General features: G+C 44.8%; 1 protein-coding gene across 7 annotated transcripts in view; it reads left to right on the top strand.

Annotated features, from left to right (window-relative positions):
- Nucleotides 1-6,082, top strand: part of LOC127750282 (uncharacterized) — a 69,028-nt gene that overhangs the window by 33,443 nt on the left and 29,503 nt on the right. The window lies entirely within an intron of this gene.

Below are 6,082 nucleotides of genomic sequence, written 5' to 3'. Positions count from 1 at the left end.
CCGTTTGGATTCTACTGTTTACTTACAAAAAGGAACTTTGGTAATAAATCACCAAAATGGCCAAAACAACCTTTTTAATTTTTTTTAGGAGTACACTTTTGTCTGAGAAGTATGCCGTCGGTTCAAAATTTACCTCTAAGCAGAAGTGTGGGCTTATTTCGGCTTATTTTATGGTGGCACATCATTAATAAAGTGTGTACACTCCCATGCAAAAACAAACAAACATTTATTTCATCAGTAATTGTAGCAAAATCATTGCGGACACGTTCGGAGTTATTTCAGAGTATGCCTGGAAGTATATTTAACTTCTTCTGGGTTTAGTCTTATATATCTTTTCATAGGTGTGTTATTGGATCCATAAGCTTACGTCAAAAGCTAAGAAGGGATTTGGCATAACTTGCATGTATTCTACAAACTGCGGCAAAGATGTTCAGTGTATAAAAAGAATGCATCGTTTGTTCAGTTGGGATTACGAAGTAGACAGCAAAGGCACCTGACAAAAGGATGGTTCAAAGCAAGCTGTCACTCCCTTTTCCGATAGAAGCTATATTACACCATGAAAATTTAGAAGGGACGGGCCGAAAGCCGGCAGGCCAAGCTAGGCTCGCTCCCTGCCGAACCGAGTTGCTGGTGGAGCGAAGCGGAGCTGGCAACTTGGATTGGCGGAAGAGTGGGCCTAGCTTGTTTTCTTTCATATCCCCTTTCAGCCCCTTAGGGGCGAATGCCAGGATTTGCCGTAGGCGTTTCGTTTTCTAGGAGTGAACCTTAAGATACCCTGAAAAATTGAAGTGTCTAGCACATCTCCTTGTAGTGGAACAGACAGACACACCGACACGAGGTCGTTTTCATAAGCCCGCTGGATAGCTTTTTTAAAGCAGAAGGGCGGGCTTAAAAAATAACAAGCACAGTTTTCAGTTTGTATTGTTTCTCAGACAGCCTTAAAACTGGACTTTTTGCTATTGATTTAAGTATACCGACCTCTAGCTCTGAAACGATGGAAGATACGGCAATCCCAAGGATTGTCTCTGATTCAGAATGTGCTGTTTCGGATGTGACTTCCCCTGTCATTTTTCGATTTGAGGCCATCTTGTACGTCTTTATGTACAACATGGTCATTTTTGGCGTAATTTTGTCGAAAAGGCACCTCCAGCGCCCAAACGGTGAGAGATAGAGCCAAACGGACAAAATTTCAGTCCAAAAAGTTCTACACATTCACGAGTTATCCCATAGGAGATCATTAACAAAATATTTTCTGTTGACTTGCTTTGCCTCCCTTCTTCTTACATAGGGCCCAGTAGTCGACGCGACAGTTTAAGAGCAAGGCTTTTCAAAATTGCCTACAACGGAGCGTGTGTGTACGGTAGCGTCAAGGAAAAAAATCGGTGGTGTAGTGGAAGGATTAAAATTAATGCCCCATTGGTCGAAAATGGAAATAAATACATTTTTTGTACACCAAAATGTATAACAAAAAACAATTTCCATTGGCCCAGAAGTCGACACATTCGGTCCAGTAGTCGATACTCTGTCATTTTACCCGGATTGCCGTGTCTGACGGGTCCATGCAGCCTGGCTACCTTCCTATGCCTCTCGGTCGCCTTTTTGGCCATCATGCGGCCCTCTATGCGAGGTGCTGTTCGGGGTTTTCAGCCTTCACACTGAGAAAAATTTTTGGTTCCCGGCACTAAACACTTGTTTAATGCGTCCCACTTTATGCCCGGGACAAAAAGTTTAGTGCTGGCCAATAGAATTTCCGAGGTGTAGCAATAATGGGGTTTAGCGCCAGGCGCCAAACACGTCTTGTGCTACAGGCTGAGGTGAACTTTGTTTGATGAACGAAGTATGCAAGATTGAGTAGTTCGGATGTCACCGCTAGATTGCACCACTATCGAAATGCCTGCCTTACATCTCGCTAGGTGCCCCGGGTGCACACAGCATCAGGTGCTTGGGCAGTTTCTCGTAATCACTGGCGCATCTGTCGGTTGGGTGCCGCCACTCGCCGCCATTTGAAACCATGGCGCAAATTTTAGAATAGGAACTTCGTGCACGACAAGACAAGTGCAAGGCCATTCCACCCGCATGAAAGACAACTGCACTACTTCACTCCCTTGTTGCAGAGTTTGGACCAAATCCAGAAAAACAAATATTGTCCATGTCATCGTACCCAGTTAACGTTCGGGAAAAAAGACTTAGTTAATGCCTGAGCTTGCATATTCTTTAGTGCCACTGCCTGATCTATTTAGCGCCTGGCACCAAAGCCGGCGCACTAAACGCCTTTTGCCCCTGGAAATAAACACTTTAGTGCGTCGAAAAACTTTCGATCTGGGCACAAAAGTTTTAGTGCCTGGCACCAAAAATTTTTCTCAGTGCAGGCGACCTTTTTTGAAATATGGTGAAAAACAATTTTTTCTAGTTCTAAAAAACGCCGTTTTTCGGCTATATATCGGAAAATAATTTTCTTAGCGCAATAAGTCTAAAATGAAACAGTTCTGTCGCGTCAAAGCGCACCTGATAATATATCGGACGACACGATGTGACAAACGAAAACCGGGGAGTGCCGGCAATAGCTTGGTAATTAAACCTTAGTTTGCCACCAAAAATGTCTTGTGGGCAAGCTTAAGATGTTATCGCACAGCGTATCGACTCCTGAGTTATCTCCCTATATAAATTCCACACCGAACCGCATATAGCCGTTACCGGGATTGTGCCTACGGGGGCCAACGGGGTGAAAAGTGTCAATTTCCCTCAATGACCCAACTTCGAACCCTTAGAGAGGGGTTGAAGGTCAGACAATGAGTCAAGAATGGACTGTGCCGCAAGTCTTAGGATATCTTGAAGTACTTTATTCCAGGTAAACTTGTTCAATCCCAGGTTTTCACTCCACCCTAGCGGCCAGCCGCCCGGACAGGCACGACTGCGGCGGTAGACACGTTCACTTTACCAAAAGTGTTCGGATTTTGAGCGGGCTGGTTCCTAAAGTGTTCTACTTCCAAAATGATGAACAAAAATATTTTTTTCAGATTTTTTGGACCAGGGGAAAAGGTCCCCCTAGACCTTCAAATTTAACATGGGGCTGTTATGGAAGAAAAGCCAAAAAAGGGAAATTTGCCATTTTCGGCTTCCAAATGCAATTTAAAAAAAAAAAAAACTCTTTCGGAAATGGAATCTACGCGTCAAAACGCATCCGGAGACGTGCGACACTTCATAGACGTACCAGAGGTTCTTGAGCTCTGCTATAGAAAAAAGGGCGAAAAAGGCTGATTTCATGGAAAATTCTAGAAAAATTGTACAAATACGAATAGTGTGTTAATAAAGTGTGGCACGTTTCCAGATGCGTTTTGACACGTAGATTCCATTTCTGAAAGAGATTTTTTTTATAACTGCATTTGGAAGCCGATAATGGCAAATTTTACTTTTTGGACTTTTCTTCCATAAGAGCCCAATGTTAAATTTGAAGGCCTTGGGGGACCTTTTCCCCTGGTCCAAAAAATCTGAAAAAAATATTTTTGCACATCATTTTGGAAGTAGAACACTTTAGGAACTAGCCCGCTCAAAATCCGAACACTTTTGGCAAAGTGAACGTGTCTACCGCGGCGGTGCAATTAGGGTTCCACCCCCCCCCCCCTCGACCCTTGCGTCTGTTGACACTTTTCTCAGGCAACCAGGGCACATTCTCAGAGAAATACTTTGCACAAATGGGGCACTGAACGCAAACTCTACCATTCGGCACAGTATTGACACCTGGTGCCTTACTGATGTCATTATGATGTGTAACGAACAAGAAAATGAAGGGCACGCGATCCCAACAACATTTCACGTTGACAAAAGGCCCTAGTTGTCGGAATAAGCCTGTATGAAGGGAGCACACACTCAAAATAAAGTGAGTGTCGACTACTGGAACAGATGTCTATTTCTGACCCAGTAGTCGACACCACCATTTTACGCCCCTGACCGAAATTTTCAAAAACCTAAAAGGGGAAGATAATACATGTCTTTGACAACAACACAAACGGCCTCCGGAACTACTCGAGTGAATGGCAGCCTCACAGAACCTTCCGAGCAAACACCTGCCCACTACTCCGGAGCTAAGAAATGATGGCTCGATGTGACGCGACGAGCAGTGTTTTGTGCGAAGCGCTCCCTACCGGCTCCCGGAGGTGGCACAGAATCGGTAATGGGTTCGTTATAATCTCAATAGAGTGCGCTACAACCCGGCAAAACGCGCGAGACTCTAACGTTAACTTCTTCGCGGAAAATCAATCGCAATGTTGAAAGTGTCGACTACTGGTGTACTGTCGACTACTGGGCCGACTGGGCCCCTAACCCTACTCCCTTTCATCTCCTTAGGGGTGGTTGCCATGATTTGCCTTAGGCGTTTCGTTTTTAAGGAGTGAACCTTAAGATATCCTGAAAAATTGAAGTCTCTAGCACATTTCCTTGTCATGGAACAGAGAGACAGACACACAGACAGACACGAGGTCGTTTGCATAAGCCCGCTTTTTCAAAGCAGAAGGGCTTGCTAAAAGGCGTGCTCTTGTATCATGCGCAATGTACTTGAATCGAGTGCTATGGACTTGATAGTCTCAACCCCAATCGTACCCGAGTATTTAGGCTCAAATCAACGCCAGTTTGTTCTCAAATCATTCCCCTTCGCGCTTGAATGATACGCATGATCTTGTTTCAAGACTAAATTGGGCTTGAATTGAGCGCAAAAAAGAAACCTGAGACTTTCAAGCACAGACTGTTCTGGGTGTAAAACAAGCAGGCACGCCCTTCCGCCAAACGGAGTTGCCAGCTCCACTTCGCTGCGCCGGCAACTCCGTTCGGCAGGGGCCGGGCCTGCTTGGCCTGCCGGCGGCGATGGTCGGGCCTTCGGCCGGCCATTTCAGTCTCGCGATTTACTGAAGTGCATCATCAAATAAATAATGTGACCGGTATATCACTTTGCATATTTCAGTAAAAATAAAGCGTCCTGTGGGGGGCCTGCGGCCCTACAAATTTGCTCCTTGGACATGACAAAAGACTGTAACGGGGCAACACCGTGACTACACCCTACCCTTCTGCTTTGCTTACAAAAAATTAACCCAAGCAGTTTCTAGATTGTATATTGTTTGTCAAACAGTCTTAAAACTTGACTTTTTGCCATTGTTTTCAACATATCCACCTCTAAGGCCAAAACAGTGAAAGATACGGCAAATCCGAGGGTAGTTCCTTATTCAGAATGTGTTATTTTGGGGCGGTACTCCCTCTGACATTTTACGATTGGACGCCTCCTTAAACGTCTTTATGTGCAACGTGGTCATTTTCGCCGTATTTTCGTCGAAAAAAGCACTCTAGCGCCCAAACGGTGCAAGATAGAGTCAAACAGACAAAATGTTCGCCCAAAGGGTTCTACTTTCACGAGTTACCCCTAAGAACACCATAAAAAAATATTTTTTTCCTACTTTTTGGACCAACCCCTATTTCTTTGTTACCCCCTTTCACCCCCTTAGGGGTGGTTGCCAGGATTTGCACCAGGCGTTTCGTTGTCCAGGAGTGACCCCTAAGATACCCTGAAATTTGTAGACCTCTAGATCATCTCCTCCCTTGATACACGGACGACGGACAGACAGACAGACACGAGAGCGGTTGCATAAGCCCGCTTAAATGCTTTTTAGCCCGCCCTTCTGCTTTGAAAAAGCTATCTAGCGGGCTTATGCAAACGACCTCGTGTGTGTCTGTCTGTCTGTCAGTGTGTCTGTGTGTCTGTGTGTCTGTCTGTCTGTTCCACTAGAAGGAGATGTGCTTTTCAAATTTTCAGGGTATCTTAAGGTTCACTCCTAGAAAGGAACGCCTACGGCAAATCCTGGCAACCAACCCTAAGGGGCTGAAACGGGGTATCAAAGAAAAGAGGATAGGTCAAAATAGTTTTAAAAAAATATTTTTTTTAGGATCTCCTAAGGGATAACTCGTGGAAGTAGACTCCTTTGATCGAAACTTTGGTCCGTTTGGCTCTATCTCTCACCGTTTGGGCGCTGGAGGGTCTTTTTTGACGAAAATAAGCTAAAAATTGCTGTAGTCAACATTTAGTTGTACAGGAAGCCCC

Source organism: Frankliniella occidentalis, unplaced genomic scaffold (assembly GCF_000697945.3).
Source record: "Frankliniella occidentalis isolate FOCC.00 unplaced genomic scaffold, Focc_3.1 Scaffold164, whole genome shotgun sequence".
Taxonomy (NCBI): domain Eukaryota; kingdom Metazoa; phylum Arthropoda; class Insecta; order Thysanoptera; family Thripidae; genus Frankliniella; species Frankliniella occidentalis.
The sequence above is the reverse complement of the archived record's forward strand: the minus strand, read 5'-3'. Positions and strand labels throughout refer to the sequence as shown.